The 17,315-nt window shown below is 43.6% G+C and overlaps 1 protein-coding gene and 1 long non-coding RNA gene across 2 annotated transcripts in view; both read right to left on the reverse strand.

The window, feature by feature from the left end:
- Window positions 1-11,996, reverse strand: part of LOC122522642 (plexin-A4) — a 150,648-nt gene extending 138,652 nt beyond the window's left edge. The window contains exon 1 of the mRNA XM_043643876.1: window positions 11,765-11,996. The gene's annotated coding sequence lies outside the window, so the exon portion shown is untranslated. The remainder of the gene's footprint in view (window positions 1-11,764) is intronic.
- A 561-nt stretch (window positions 11,997-12,557) lies between these two features.
- Window positions 12,558-15,228, reverse strand: LOC122522648. Its single transcript, XR_006305115.1, has 2 exons — window positions 14,515-15,228; window positions 12,558-12,764 (listed from the first exon to the last, which is right to left on the reverse strand). It is a non-coding gene; the product is annotated as an uncharacterized LOC122522648 (long non-coding RNA).
- Window positions 15,229-17,315: the final 2,087 nt, after the last annotated feature.

Here is a 17,315-nt window from a genome sequence, read left to right on the forward strand (position 1 = left end):
GACGAAAACGATAATGAAACTTTCTACGAAATATATGACACAAGCTTCGTATGCATCGAAAACATGTTTGACCGATGTAATCGCTTAACTTCCAAAATAATCTCGTTAGCCGTTATCTTAATCACAATTTTACCATTCAATTTTCTATGACATCTTAACGAAGACAACTTTTTTCCTAATTCGCAGGGTAGAAAATAAAATGCGAATATGATATACATACATATACCGACGACGTACGTATGTACGTAAAAAAAGAGTGCTCGTTGATTTCTCTCGTCGACATATTCGTAATCTATGCGGGTAGGAACGATGCGAATAAAAGGGAAAAAAATATCGTCGAGAAATGATAGTTTGAATAAAAAATAAATTATTCTTAACGATTCTTGGGGCGTTTAGTTTTCGTCGGTACTATCTATAGCCATACAGCAAACAGATCTAGAATGAGTCCGTGCAAGGGCTGATGGTGGTGGTCTGAGCAGTTACGATAAAATAAATCCGAGGGCAAAGGATTAAACGTAGCACGTAATATATATATATATATATATATGTATCGCATAGACGGTTGCGCGGCCGCGCACGACCCGCGCACGACCCGCGCACGACCCGCGCAACCAACCGAGCGTATGTTCGAAATTCATGATCCGTTGGAAGAAAAAAGTGTAGAAAAAAGTGTAGAAAAATGTAAAAAGCAACGAGTATCCTCTATTATTCTTCTTTTCAAAGATATCTATACGCACGTATACCTATACCTATACATCTATATATTCGTTCTTAAAAAAGTATAAGAGGCGATATCAGCTAAATGGAACGACCAACAAAGGGAACGGGAGAGAAAGAGAAAAGGAAAGAAAGAGATAGAACTGACCTAGGATATTCTCCCTCGCAATATGCTTGCCCGATGGACAAACAATGGCGAACGAACAAATTTACGAGCACGGATTTCTTTCGATACGCGATCGATATACCGAACCATCGATGCGAGTATATACAATATATATCTAATATGCTAGCGTTCATTTGTGAAATAACCAAAAATATGAAAGAAGACGAAATGTGACATATTTCTATACTAATGTAAATACGAATTAGAGTACGAATTTAATCCGTAGATTAGATCCGATAGAACGGCACGATTAACGAAACGGAAAGATAAGAGGAGGGTCGAATGCCGATCAAACTTTTTACCAAAAGTACTCTAGTTTTAGTCGTTTCATTAATTATCCGAATTATACGATTTAACGGCAACATATACGTAGGATAATGCATTTTGTATATTCGTTCCATTATATTTACAATATAATGGAACATCGAATTCATTAAAATCACAATTAAAATGGGAATCCTCCGAATGAATCATTCCACGTTTCGTTAATGAAAATGTAGATCGATGAGGCATGTAAATAATTGCAAAGGAAAACGCGTAATTATGCGGAGGACGACTTTTGCGAATAGATAGGTATTGTTCGAAAAGCGATAAAGGGATAACGTCATTGCTCGATACCGATCCGCGGGACGTGCTACATAAATACCGAAGCTATATATCATATTTCTTCGTATATTTATTTATGTATCATCATCTATGGGTGCAACGCACACATATAGAATAGATGGGGAAATTGGTGGTTTAGGCAGGCGTTAGAATGGAGTCACCGCGAGAACGAGAGAGAAAGGGAAAATCGATTTATTCGGACGAAACGGTTTTCGACGTAGCCCTAATCTCATCGTCGGTCTATCATTGTTCTCCTCTTATCGGACGTATACGTCCATCATACGTAGCACGCGATTACAACGCGTAATCCAAATAATACATTATGCTGGTATACTTTAGCCATTGCGTACGTATGTACGTCCTAGGGTACATAGATACATAAACGCTATAGTTTAAGTACATAGTTATAGCTAAACCGAATGTACATCTATTTGTATATACGTATGTAGATAAGTGCGTGCGAGCTCATCCTCCCCCGAGCCGGGCCGGGCCAGGCCAGGCCGAGCCGAGCCTAGCCGACGCGACACGACACGACATTATACCTAACTCTCGTCTATGTGTGCGCGTTTGCACGAGTCGGTAGCAAAGGTTAAAGACATTAAAACCGTCTGCGGTGTGTAAATCCTATGCTATACATAGTTGGTGTGCCGTGGCGCTTACACGAGCCACGGACGTGTCTCTTTCGATTCAAGGCTCTCGTTTCTTCAATGAAACACGAGCCATCGCTCGTATTCTCAAACTTTTACTAATGGAAACGACCCGACATTGGATTACGATTGAATCTCGTCTCTTACGCGCGCGATTGAATATTCATTTTTTGTTTTTTTTTAATATAATACTTTCTCCTCCTCCTCTCTGATCGTTATTATTTCTAAATAGGATAAGGTATAAGGATTAGATGCTGTATCGTATATTATAGACTGTTCTACTCGAATACGGTTTTCTCCTTGTTTGGATTATCGTTTGCGATATCGATCCGGTCTCGCGCGCATTACTCACCCATTACTCACAGGACGAGTCGTCGATGCAACAATAATAAATTGTAACTCATATTCTCGTATCCATATTTCATCGAGCCGCATTCTAGAATGTACGCGTCGATGATACGTCCATTTCGTTGTCGCGAGGAAGGTTCCTCCTTCGCGAATATCCCACGCGTTGATCTAACAAGGACCATTTGTCGAGGCGACCTCGAGCCCTTGACCTTACGTTAGACGCGAACACGCTTGGCTCGTACCAAGACTTTCTTACTTTTTCTTTTTATCTCGAAATTCGAATACGATCGAGATATTATAACAGAGTAGAAACGGAACGATAGGGCTACAAACGAGAAGAAAAATGACAAAAAGAAAATATGTGCGCGCGTATGATCGAGACGACGACACGCATCGTCGATTCGTTTGATTAAGTTTGTAACTCGTATGAAATTTTAGCCTCGCTCCAATCTACTCCACTCTTTCTCTCTCGTTATTGTCGCAACTGCATGCATCCACCAGCCTATCCAACGCTCTCGTTATGTCGCAGAGCGCTGAAAACGAGGCTTAACGCTCACCGGGGGGATCGAACCCTTGGCAACGCACACCCTGAAGGGTTTCCAACCCCTTTTCATAGAAAGAGGAGGAGGAGGAGGAGGAGGAGATAGCGAACCCCCTTCGGTACGAGCGGAGTATGTACTCCCAGCAAACTTCACCTGAATCATCCAATTCAGTGGAACCCTTGAAGAAGAGATTAACGCGCCAGGTCGGCTCCCCGACGCAAAGAAAAAGGATACCGACTCTCTCTCTCTCTCTCTCTCTCTTTCGATCATCGCAACCAAAAGGAAATACCCGGTTAAACTCGTGAAAATCCTGACACTAGTCGCTTTGATCGTATCGATAATAAAGAGCCAGTGCACCGTCGCGATGAAAGGCCGAAAGCGGACATAGATTTGTCTTGAATTCTGCGCTACGCGCTGCAAGACGAATAATCATAGGAAAAACATAAGGAGAGAAAAATATTTTCCAACCAAATGAAATCTTTACAATTAGACTTTTTCTCCTTATTTATTTATTCGCAAGAGCACGGTAGGTGTCGCCGCAACGTACGTACGCAACGCCACTTTTCGGATAACTTTCTCGACTCTCGTTTTCAAGCGTAACGTATGCGCGTACTCGCTCGTATTCTTCGTCAAAAGCGACACACCGATGGAAACACCGCCAACGCGGATAGAAACGAATTGAACGAACAACCGAGGAAGAGAGAGAAGGAAAATCACGAAGGTCCTTCTCCATCCAAGATTCGCATTAACGCTGCAACGAATGTAGGTCTGTCCTTTGTGCCAACCGAATACGTGTAACTTGCGAAACGAATACACGCGAGGAATAGCATAATTAACCGTGTCGTTACAACGTTACGTTTCCGACTACATTTTACACGCGATGTATTCACTAGCACTCGTCTATGTATTGTTGTATGTCAAGACACACGAACGACGACCTTCTCCATTTAAACATTTCAATCTTCTCTCGGAATTCCGCCAGGAGCACTGTTCCATTTGCTTCCACGAGAGAGAGAGCGAGAGAGAGAGAGAGAGGGGGGGGCGGGAGAAATTCTCCTCGCTTTTCTTAATTAACGATTTTTTCCAAAAGAAAAAATAATGATATATTACATCATTAGCGTTTTTGCGAGATTGCGTAGAGAGGGGGGAGCATTGGTCGTCGTCGTCGTCGTCGTCGTCGTCGTCGTCGTCGTCGTCGTTTGCACGCGCACACGTGTCACTCGCAAGCTGCATCGTACCTATGCAATGGCACGTGCAACCTTCATTGTTCCACGGAACTACGTCGACCGAATGAAGAACGAAAGTGCAGAATTCGCTATTAGCCTATCGTCTTTGTCCTAACCTATTATCCCTTTATCTATTACCCCATACCACCCTATACTAGGTAGAATAAGTTGATTGAAAAATAAATTAACGCGTATTTGACTTTATCCGCTTCCATGATTCGACCATCGACGATGATATCGATTAGAGGCAATCGATATCTTCGAACACGGAAAAATCTCGACTGCGAGTCAAATAAAAAGACTCGAAATTTCATTTCGAGTTAAATCCCTTTTCAAAGAGATGAATTTGATTCGGTTCTATGAATAGCCGATAAGATCGTATCTCTTGTACGTAATAAATAATTTTGATCCTTTCTCTCACTTTTATCCATTCGTCTATATCTGCGCAGCTATCTATTCGCCTATCTATTCGCCTATCTATTCGCCTATCTATCCATATATCTCGCTTCGCTCCCCCTTTTCATCGCGTTCGACGAACACTCGCGACTTTTATCCTCTCTCTCTCTCTCTCTCTTTCTCTGCATATCTACTACATGCGAGAGTACGTTTCTCGACCACGAACCACGAGACGAGAGAAGACGAGAGAAGATAATATTATTTCGGTGAACATTTCCAAGCAATCGTCGAGCATCCTTGCCCGTTTCTTACGCCCTTCGATTATGACGTAATTAACGGTTTCGGGGAGCACGAGAGAGAGAAAGAGAGACAGAGAACTATGGAATTTTCCCAGAACTCCGACCTCCCGTCAGATTAAAAATTCGTGGATGCGTTAAGGGCGCGCAGCGTTTAAGGGATGACACGCATCTTACAGTTTCTCGCTACATTGTACTTGGAAATTTACAGGGTAGAAAAAGAAGACCTCTCGCTGTCTCCCTCGTTTAAACGACATTAAGTTTTCGCGGTTGAGATTAACGCGACGTACGCGATCCTTCTAAATCACCGTGTCGGCGCGTAAGCAACATTATCGTTTTAAACCTTCTAGCAAGACCGACTTTATCTTCATGCGCCATTTGCCAGCTTTGAAAAAATCTTGCCGCTACATTGGCCGTCCGAGAGAGAGAGAGAAAGAGAGAGAGAGAGAGAAAGAGAGGACGATAAAAGATTAAGGGAGAAAGCTTTGATTTATAATTCCAATGATGAAAATTATTCCCACCACCGCTACCACCACTATCACCACCACCACCACCACCACAACCACCGTGAATGACATAATAACTAGAAAATTTGGAAGAACAGAATTGGATCTATTGGAAAATCTCGATGGTCGGAAAATAATCGTCTCTCTCTGTTTCTTTTTGAAGGTAATTGGTGACGTGGCGCGATAGATTATTTAACGACACGAAAGAGCGTTCGCGACGGTTTTCCCGAAATAGCAATAATTTTCTGAAGTCGCGGTACTCGACATTATCGGAAACGTCCCATCGCTCATCACCGGGAGCTGCTACGACGACGAGGTGCTTCGGAAGGCCGTCCTAGGGTTCATTCCCAAGATCATAAATCAGTAGGCGCGTTGAGACGATAAATCACGACGTTCCGTGCCGGTGCTCACGGTCCGATTCTCTCCTTTCCATCCTGGACTCGGTACTTTTCTCTTTTCTTTCACGGATCGGTCGTCCGTAGGAGCGCGTAACTTTGATTCTCACCGACGACGAACCAAAGGCGCGATCCTTCGGGGATCGCTTAATTGTTCGCTAAAGGAAAACGGAGAAAGAACATTCCGAAATAATGCGTGCAATTTACTAGCACGTAATTTGCTCGTACACAAATTTGCCCATCGAAGAGGGACGCTACGAATTCCAACTAGCTACGGATAATGGAGAGAGCGTCAAACGAGAAAAAAGAACAAGAGAGTAAGTACCTCGAAAGCGAGAAAGAGAAAAGTCAGCAAGTCGGTGTCAAAGGGGGAACGAGAGAGAGAGAGAAGAGATCGATAGGTAGGGACAGTGGATAGCGAGTAAGAGAAGTGAAGTTAAGTTTCTTCTTCTTCTTCTTGTTCTTCTTCTTCTTCTTCTTCTTCTTCTTCTTCTTTCGTCTTTCAGATGGTAAAGTTTAGAAAGCCCGAGGCGACATGAAAGACATGGTAGGAGAAGAGAATTCTTGTAGAAGGGGAATAGCTCCAAGTTGGAAGAAAGACGCGGCCAGAGGCCCCGGGAGACGAACCGAGAGCCGAACCGAGAGCCGAACCGAGAGCCGAACCGAGAGACGAACCGAGAGACGAACCGAGAGACGAACCGAGAGACGAACCGAGAGACGACGGATAGATAGAAGTAGAGGAGGAACGAGAGACGGAGAGAAAGAAAGATAGGGAAACAATGTGCTCGGAGAAAACGAACTACGCCAAGTAGAAAACTCTGACGAAAAGGAAAACGGAGAAGAAGAGAAGTAGGAGCCGATCGGATGGAGGGAAGGCAGAGAAAGGACGAAAGGTTCGTACAGGAATGAAAAGGATTGAGCGTCCGTGTACGAATGCCAACGTATTTCTCGATAAGGAAAGACAGAGGGAAAGAGAAAGAGGGAGAGCTACTCCAAGTTGGAGATATCCCACGAATTCGTTCGTAGAGTCACAATGGAAAGCGCAATACAGATTCCAGTCGGAGAGTTCGCTTCGTTCGAGCGACTCTCGACAAACGTACCAACGGATTCGAATTTCAATCCGAGAGAAGGAGACTCTACGAACAAAACGTCAAATACGCCGTGATTTTATTTGCAAATCTACCGGAAGCTCCGTCCGGTTGCACTGAAATTTTCTCTTAACGACGTTTTTCAGTTTAAACCAAGCCCTAGGGAGAAGATCCGTTTGTTATAAATAAATGTCGTTATTTTTGCGAGACGTATCCTCGGAGATATCGGGAGCAGTTCGATTACTCTCTCGTACATAAATAATAGATGGTAATTACGATGATACCGGCGCGTCGCAATTTTCCTTTCACCGAACGCTAAACGTTCTCTCTCTCTCTCTCTTGACCCTTGGTTCCTCGTTCTCCCGGGCTGTCGCTCCGCTCGATCTTTTCCGAATTAGACGAACGATCGTCGAGCAAAAATTCAAAGAAGGATGCGAAAAAGAGGAAAATGCGCGTTGGTCTAACGCGAAGAAAATCCATTAGAATCTTTGGCACGTTCTCGAATCGGCCGAATCCATTTGGAAACGTCACGTTCCACGGTCCAACGCGATACATCCGAATCGCATCCTCCTCGTTGCACGGCATATTCCGCGTTCGTTCTTAGCATAATTCTTTCGGGAGGCACGAGAATGTATACCTAGTCGAAGGAATCCAAAACTTTGGAAAGAAATGACGCCTAATCTAATTATGCCTTACGTTTCGCAGGTCCACCGATTTGTAAGCAGCAGGCTCGATGTATTTGGCAACTATCCTTTCGGTTAAATCAAAGCGTATTCCAACCACGCTTATCTCTCTCGTATATCGTTTCGAAGCGTTTCGATGCCATACCGGTGACTCCAGCTATGTCGAACCTCTTTTTTCCCCTGTCCTCCTCGTCTCCTCTTCATCTTCCACCTTCCGTCTCACTCATTCTAGTCCTTTTTATTTTTATTTTCTTTCCTCTTTTAGCCTCGGATCGAAAATTCATGTTACGGAGGCCCGTTCGAGAAGTAATTCGAGCATTCGAATTCCAGACGCGCAAACGTATATATATATATACATACGTATGGAGAAGAAAGGAAAAAAGGGAGAGAAAAAGGGAGGAAGAAATACCTTGGCAAAAGTTCGAGTATGAAAGAGAACAGGGATATATTTCGACGAGGCATACCGAGAGACGAAAGGAAACGTACGGAGAAGGTGGAAGTTGGAAGAAGGAAGAAGGAAGAGGACGAGCGAGGGACCGAACGAGGGGGACCGAACGAGGGGACCGAACGAGGGGGACCGAACGAGGGGGACCGAACGAAACTGACAGCAGCCTCTGTCCGGACTCTCGAGAGAAAGAGAAAGAAAGACCGATAGAAGGGAACAGGTTGAAGTTGGGTCACGAGATACTTCGAGACCTATCCTCCCCTCCCTCTCTCCTCTTTTTTGTCTCACACCCCCGTTTTATCGAGATTCCTCGATAGGTAGGCGTCAGTTGTCCTCGATCGAAATAATCTCTCGAAAGTGTTTAAAACTCCAACTCGAAGGATCGATTAATAATATTATTAGAAAGGACGCGCAAGAGATTCATTTCTTTTGAATTTGTTTGTAAATTTCCAAAATAAACGATAAAGAAAGAAGGAAAGGGGCACGAGAGATGGAATACATTGACCCGAGAGTTCGTGCCGTGAGAAAGCGAGAGCGAGAGAATGGAAGGAAAAGAAAGAGAAGCGCGCAGTCGCTAGCCTTCTCATTATCAGCGAGGTCGGACAAGACGTTTTGCAGTAATCCAGAGGAGAGTTCGAGTCGTGACAACGGTGAAATATGTAGCCAAGGTGGTGCAACCAAGCGCGAAAGGGAGCGAGAGAGAGAGCGAGAGAGAAAGGATGGATTCGAAAGGACTGCCGCCGAGAAGAGGATCGCAGAGGTTGCCGAGAGCCCTCCTCCCACCCTCCTCCTTGATATAAACCGAGGACGCGAGAGGCCCCGTGGGACTGCCGAGCCCCCGGCTCCCCCTCCTCTCCCTTTCACGGATCCGAAAGCGAGAATCTAGGACTCTTTCTCGTCCTCGTGCACGCGCGCATTTCAAACGTGTGTAGGTAGTACGTGTATATACCTGTACAACTCGTCCGAGTCGTGGCCAAACCCAATTCTTTCCTCTTCAAAAGTCGTTGCATCACGCGATCCTTCTTCTACGCGCTATATTATTAATCTTATCGAGGAGATTTGACGACGTCGAATGACGATGACGAGACCAAAGTCTATGATCGAGTTGTAATAGTTGTATGTAAAAGTTAAGTTAGAAAATTAGAACGTGCAAGGATTCGATAAAGATCGAACGATTTGAAAACACGTGTTTGGAAAAGAGAAGCAGACACCGCGAGTAGGCAAAGAAAACGAAACAAGAGAAGAGTCCAACGTCCAGCAGGAGTAACCCTCCGAACAAATACATCGTGTAATCCGACGAACGCTCCCTGTTATTTCAGGTACCTTCTCTCCTCTCCCCCTTTCCTTTCGACCCCAAACGAGCATGTTCGCATTTTCCCTCGTCGATCGGATTATCGTAGGCACTATTTCAAAAGGGTTTTCCCGAGAAGAGAAGGAGAAAGAGAAAAGGCAAAGCAGCGATTGAAGAGTTTTTTTATTGCTCGTTGGGTGTTCTCGACGAGGTAACCTCGCACGCTTTTCGCCTTCTCCTAGTTTCCACTCGAGCGCGATGATCCCGCCGTTCGGCTCCATTTCTAGCGCATCAAACAGCCGCTGTCCATTCTTTTCCTCGTATTTTCCAAGCGAAATTGGCCGCACGCTGTAGCTCCGACGGAAGCTCGAACTATAGACTTTTTGAGGCTAACCGCATCGCCGGTACGGCTTTTAATGGTCGGAGCCACGAAACCTGGCTCGTATTTTAAGGTCGCTCAACTAGGTATATCCCTCCTCCCGACCGACCGACCGGCCGACCGACCAAAATTCTTTCATCGTCGATTAACTTTCAAACCGGACGTTACCGCGTGACCGCTAACGAAGCCGCGCAATTATGAATTCCCTACGAAGGAGATATGTCTCTTATTAGAAAAACCGTGAGCTCCGTCGACGCTCATTTTTTCCTCGGGGCTGGATCCAAATTTTGTCCAGAGATCGAATCAAAGTAAACATAGGAGCTCTTATTAGATATTTCTAGAAATGGAATCGACCTCTAAATTCGATGTATTCCTTTCGAGAGAGTGGCAAAAAATATATTTCAAGGAAAAAATTAAACGAGTTCGCTCGATCCTTAACGATGTAACGAGTATTTACGGTAGTTCTACGTAGAAACAACTTAATCTCGTAGATACTCGCGTTTCCGTAATATCTTTCTCTTCCTCTTGAACTCTCGTGCCAGTAAATACGAACTCGAATCTAATTCTACGCGCGAGGAAAACTCGCCGTCGAATGCGGCTAGTTTCGCCGCTTTCAACTTTGCCGCTCATCAACGTCAACTAATTTATATCGTCGATACGGTTGGAGCTCTCTCCGACGTTCTCACAGAATTTGTCGACGAATGTGTAGCCTGGTGTTACGACGTCGTTTAGGTGTAAGCCACCTACCCGTGTTATAGATTTTTTCTCCTTTTTTCCTCATCGATACCAAGCTGATCGTTACACGTACAACAATTTCAATCCATATTTGGTAACAAAGTTACTAATTAAACAAACTTTTATCTCCAATGAAAATAATATAATCATTTTCCAAACGTTAACGCCAATATTCGCTTGAACGCGCGGCATTTTTCTCTTTTTTCGATACGCAACCCTGACGTCAAATTGCAAAGCAAAAGAATGAATGCGCGTCGCGGTAGTAGAAATGAAATAATCTCGACAATTTTCCTTCTTCTTTCGTTTTGGATGTACCTATAATAAGCTTGGCGATCGCAGTTTGAACGCAAGGACTAGAAAAAATGTCTATTCGGCGCGCGATCACTCGTAACGGAAATGACCTCGCGTAAAATCTATCTTCCACTTATTCCCGAAGAAGACTAACCTTTTGAAACTCGACTACGATCACGGTAAACAAACGGAACGTAATCCGAAGCGTTTTTCGGCACGAGCATCCTGTACAAAGTTCGCCCTTTTCTTTACTCTTGCGAATAAAACCCTGACACGAGAGAAACCATGCCGGACGATCGAGAACAAAGACGCGCGCGCATTTCTTTCGAGGAAGACCGTTTATTTATTTCTTTATCTCGAACTCTCGAGCGGATATGCCGACACCGAATGGTAACGCTATGGTGCGTACAAGTTTTCTTCGATTTCAAATCTTAACGCGTTAGAATTCCTTTTTTATTCCTATAATATTTCTTATTCAGAACCGTTGATCTGTTAAAAGTACTATTAAAGAAGATGACAATGTAATTGTCATTGTAAATGATTATAGGAAATTGAAATCTTGTGCAATTGTTTATGCAATAGGGAACAGGATGAATTCCGCGAGTGCGTTACCGCCGAAAACTCGGACTAAACGCTTGACCTAGCGAATGAATTACCTTATAGGATGGTACGAAACGACTCGTTCGTACTTTTATTACGGTTACATTTTGTCATTTAATCAAATCTTCTCGACTAAACTCTTTCCGATGAAACTTTCTTATCGCATCTCGAAAGTTCTTATATTCGAGAGTTATTATTCGAAAATGAAGGATAAATCGAGCTAGACTTGTTTAATCTTATAACGAGTACGTTGAGACAAAAAAAAGAAAAAGAAAAAAAGAATAGAAAAAAAAAGTCGATTAAGAAAGATGGAACGTTTTCTTTGAAAACTCTCATCGCCTCGATTCTTCGACGTTTTCTACAAGACGAAGAAGAAGGAAAATAAAAACGTAAAGAATTCGACTTACCCACAAAAGAACGGCGTGGTAGTTCTCACGAAGAGCGGAAGATGAGGAACACTTGGAAGGAACTCGATAGAGCTGCAGGCTCCGCTTGCTTTCGCGTCAAACGCGAAAGGGAAGGAGAGAGAATCGGTGCGGTTTGGGGGGGCAAATTCAGTCTCGCACGCCCCCCCAATCTTAAGTTTCGATCCACCGGAAGCTCTATGCAACCCCTTCGCCGCGATGCCGTCGACGACGACGACGAAAAGAACACACACACGCACGCACGTACACGCACCCACTCGACTGTACACTCTTTTTTTATAATCAAACTGCTCCTCTCTTTCCTTCTTTCCGTTCTTATTTACCTTTTAATCTCTATTATCCTCGTTCAAGCACAAGAATTTTATCGAAATCGATGAAAAACAATTAATCGATCAATATACAAAATTGGTCAAAATGATTATTTTCAAAAATTCTTCGTCGACTTTGGCTGGCATCGCGTTAGTATAAGCTCTCTTCTCTCGCAGTACCCAAGGCTTCTTCTTGTTGTCTTTTGCTTTTCTTTTTCTTTCTGCTCTATTCCTTCTCGTCTTCTTCTTCTTCTTCTTCTTCTTCTTCTTCTTCTTCTTCTGCTTCTGCTTCTGCTTCTTCTTTAGCAAGGACACACGCGACACGACATCTATCTATCTGATTTATATACCTATCCTATCTACCTATCTACCTATCTACCTATCTACCTATCTACCCATCTACTTATCTATCTATCCGTCTATCTATCTATCTATCCATCCATCTATCTATCTATCTATCTATCTAACTAACCTATCTAACTATCTATCTAAGTATATCTCGTTCCGAGTCGCGCGAGCGGACCTTTTAAACGCGCAGAAGCATCGCGAGTCGTCGATTCCTCCTCGTTTCTTCTTCTCTCTTCTTTGATAAAAAAGTCGAGAAAAGAAAAGGAAGAGTTTCCTTCTATTTCTCTTCGCCGGATTCTCCTTGAACCAAGATTCTGCTTTCGTACCTGCAAATCAATTCGATTCGACTATTATCTATTCTTGATCATTATTCAAACGCAGAATGGATTATTATCATAGTACTCGAGTGATCGTAACTATTTTTATTCGTTTGTCGAGTTAGAGATGTGTGTGTCTGTGTGACTAATTGTTATAGACTAAAGTAATTTATTTTTTTAGACCTGTATAGAATTTGATAAAAAAGTAAAGTTAAAAACTTTCTAACAAAATGATATGAATTTGTGTCTTACGCTGTATTAATTTACTACTTTATAAATCAAATAATATTGCTCATTATTTCCGTTTAAATTCCAAAATTTCAAGTTACGCGTATCACTTTAGGGATTGATTTCACCCCTTTGAGAGCGATCCGCAAGACCAAATGAAATATTATATATCATTATTCACATTTTCTGTGCTACGATATAATCTCACAAAGCTCCATTGAAATTAATGATTTTGGACTTGCCTGTAACCAGAACGAACCGAATAATCGAGTCGACTAATTAATATTATCGATTCTACTTCGTTAATCCGTAAGATTTTCATCGAAAAAAGACACTTTAGCCAATTGTACAGAAATCTTTGTCAAATTGTACGAAAACTCGACGCTATTTCTAATTTAGAATAATTCCTCTGAATAATTCCATTCGCATTATTTACGCGTGAAAAATGCGAGACATCTCGCAATTCGTCAGTTATGTATCAATAAAATATCAAGAAAAATGAAGATAATGACGAATGGTTTCCGTCTTTGTCTCGTCTTTGTAACCTTGTCCTTTAGCACACCTCGTCGATTCTAACGCCGATAGGAACGCCGATAGGAACGTCGATAGGAACGTCGATAGGAACGTCGACACACACGCACGCACGCACACACGCACACACACACACAGGTCTTTTCTCTTTTATCTTGGAAGATCCCTTTCTCCTTGGCAAGTCGCTCCTTACTCCAGCGGTCACCCACGCTTCATACGAAATTTCTCGGCGTGTTCAAGTTATTTCGATCACGATTGCATCTCATTAGCATTGGTAATAGAAATTCGCGCGTGAGCTCGCTCGATCTATCTCTCTTGTATTCTTTTTACTTTTCCCATCTTATTGTACAATAAATACACGCGATTGCGACAATTCGAGAGCTCGTTAGATTTGTTGTTTTCGCGCAAGAAAAGAACTTTAACGATCGCGAGAGTGAAACGTTTCATCGATAATTTTTTATTAATGAAAAAACGATAATCCACGCGAATCTCAGTTGGAAAGAAAAGGAAAACGTACGTGATATCGGAATCGAGACAACGGCGATCGCGAAACGAAACGAACGCGTAGTTCGATTATCTCACCTACCTATCTACCGATTTACGAAAAAATATCACCGGCGAATACGATCGCGTTTCGTCTTGACAAAATTTACCGCGAAACGTTTACCGAGATCGTTCCTCTATTTTAGGAGGACAAGAAAAAAGCAAGGAAAAACATGGAATAGATCGTTTAGATGTCATAGAAATATTATGCAAATTAATATATCGGATCCATTCCACGGAGATTGAGCGATTCGAATTCGGCGCCTTTTCTACCCCTAAAGCTTCTTCGTAAAAGAAGAGAGGGGGCGCGAAGAGCGAGGGTGGAGAAAGGGTCGCGCGACATCGAGGTTAGGGGCGGCGAACCCTTGCTCGCTCGCTAGCTCGCTCGCTCTCTCTCTCTTTCTCTCTCTCTTTCTCTCTCTCTCCCTCGTTCGCACTTTTTTGGTTTCACGCTTACCGGCCCGGTTCGTTCCTGTTCTTCGGTCCTTGTTCCGTCGTATTCTTCGCGAACGAGTCCGGCGGTGACTAGGTCCGATAGCAGGGCGCTTCGATTTGTCGGGGGAACCGCACGCCTCGCTGCTAAAATGGCGATCGAAGTGACAGCTTTGGCCCCGCCGCCCCCTCCTATCGCCGACTCCTATCGCCGACTCCGAGAGCACCTTGGCCACCCCTCTGGCTTTCTTCGAAGCGTGCTTACGCACGCCGGTTCTCTTTCTTTCACTCCGACTCCATATACATATTGCTCTCCCTTTATCCCTCTGTCAGTAAAATCACACTTTCTCCGTTCATCAAACGCGTATCTACTAATAATTTTCACATCCTCCTAAATTCACTTTCCCTCTCTTTTGTCCTCGACAAAGACCTTCACCCTCCTTTTCCTCTCCTTCTCCTCTCGTTCCCACTCCTTTTCCTCTCCCTCTCCGAGAAGAAGAATATACGAAATGTCGCGATTTCGCGAAAACTCGCGACGAAGAAAAGGACCCCCGCGTAAGAAGGTGTGTCGCGAGAGGACGGACGAGCCAAAAGTCTTGGAAACAGCGACGACGTCTCGTCGTTTCCTCCGTGGGATGGCGGCTCCGATCTCTCTCTTCTTCTCTCCCACCCCCTCTCTTTCTCTCTCTGTCCCGGACGACGCCTACACCAGCACCGCGCGCGTACCACACCACCACCACCACCACCACCACCGCCACCACCGCCACCACCACCACCACCACACCACCTACGGTAAAAGAGACAGAGCACCGTGCTTGCCCGGACTCACGGGACTCGACTGGGCTACGCCAGGCAGGGATACCCTCGTTCCCGTTCCCGTTCCCGTTCCCGTTCCCGTTCCCGATCCCGTTCAAGTTCCCGTTCCCGTTCCCGTTCCCGTTCCCGTTCACGTTCCCGTTCCCGTTTCCGTTCCTGTTCCCTTCTCTCGTACTCTCTCCCCCTGTGGCGCACACGCAGCAACGAAGCGCCACCGGCTACCCTCGCGCCGAACAAATCTACTAACCGTCTCGACACTTTTCGCCCAACCCCGGCACACGATATTACTGTCTTCTTTAATGACGTTGTTCCTTGCCCTTCCAACCTCCCACGCCCGCTATCCAACCAATTACGTACGCTCCCGCTCAGGCACGTAACCGATGCTGCTAACTCTATTCCCTAATTGGTGTGTTACCATTTTTTAATAAATACCTAATGTTGTTCTATCATTTACTATAAAAAAGACTCGATAAAATGCTCGTGGAAGGAAAAGTTTGAAAAAAGGACTGTTTCGATTGTTTTCAATGTAAACAAAATGTCGAGATAATTCTTACAATTAGAAGAATCGAGGAATATTTTCCGAATTTCAATACTATTCGTGGATGCTTTGATGATTAAAATCGGTCACCCTTAATATCAAAGAACGGAACAGACACGATCCTCCTGATGACTACGATGAAGCACGCGTTACTACCAGGTGTAAGCGACCGAAAAACTTTAATGATCCGCCTTTCATATGGTGTACCACTCGTCGCGCTTTTCGAGCTTGCCTGAATCGATTGGAGAGAGCATCGTTTATTTATTCGTATCGTCGGAAATAAATTCATGTGGAATGCAAACTTTTTTTACCGATTTTTCGCGGTAAAAGGGCTGACAAGGAGAACACCGCGACTTGCAATTCTTAAACGTTTATGAAACTTAATAAATTTATATGGAATCGTTAGGGCTTAAGACCCTACATACAGAGTATTGTAAATAAGTTCCTAGGTACAACCGTTTTCGAGGAAATTACAGTTCAATTTTACTAGTATTCCTATATACCATGTCTTTAAATCGTTTCTTAATAGAACTCGCTAGCTCAACGCGTATCGACGTAGACTCGAATCACTTATAGATCGATAGATCGCGGAATCGAATGTTTTATTCGATACAAGTGTAACAATACACTGTATGTAGGGTCTTAAGCCCTAACGATCCCATATAAATTTATAAAAAGAAGACTTCATCTCAAGAGCGGTCAGGAATTTTCATTTAATTTGTATGTAAAATACACTAAATATTGAAATAAATAAACGAGAAAGAGAATAAAATGATAAAAGAAAAATCTTAACGGTGGAGACCAAAAGAGCAAAGATTGAAAGGAAGAAGGAGGAAATGACGCGGGGCTCCCTTGGGGCCCCCCTCGGAGTCGCAAGAGTCCTTGAGCGGGTGTACGCACGCGTTCGAGAAGCCGCAATTAACCTGCGGACCTCGATCGTTAGAATTTCTTGGCGGTGTCGAGAGGTGAATCTTCTTCTTCTTCTTCTTCTTCTACTTCTGAGAATAGCCGTCCTTATACAAAAACATGTACTTTACAAAGGTCGTATCAAAAAGATGAACGTGTTAGGACGAAAGTCGTGCCTCTGTCCCACGTCCCAACGACGCCCAAAACGTTGAATGTTAATTAAGTTTGTGTTTGGAGATTTGCTTTTCTCTTGACGTCGATGACACAAAATTACTTCTACTTTGATTATTAGTCGCGCATGTTATATAAGATAATACGCAATTTTAAGCAATTGGGTGCATCGACAAGCCAATTACAAGCGAGGAGATGCATTCCTAACGATCCCTTGATACCGCTTCCTATCTGTCAATCTGCCTATCTAACTCACCATCGGCCAATTAGCTCGATAACGTGGCTGAATAACTAATTGTATATAACATATCTAATTGTAGGTACTTTATTTTCGGTCAAATCGACCTTACTGAAATAAGTAGAATCGTTCAAATAGACGCGGCAAAAGATTCTTC

This window comes from Polistes fuscatus, unplaced genomic scaffold (genome assembly GCF_010416935.1).
Source record: "Polistes fuscatus isolate 324 unplaced genomic scaffold, CU_Pfus_HIC Scaffold5, whole genome shotgun sequence".
Taxonomy (NCBI): Eukaryota; Metazoa; Arthropoda; class Insecta; order Hymenoptera; family Vespidae; genus Polistes; species Polistes fuscatus.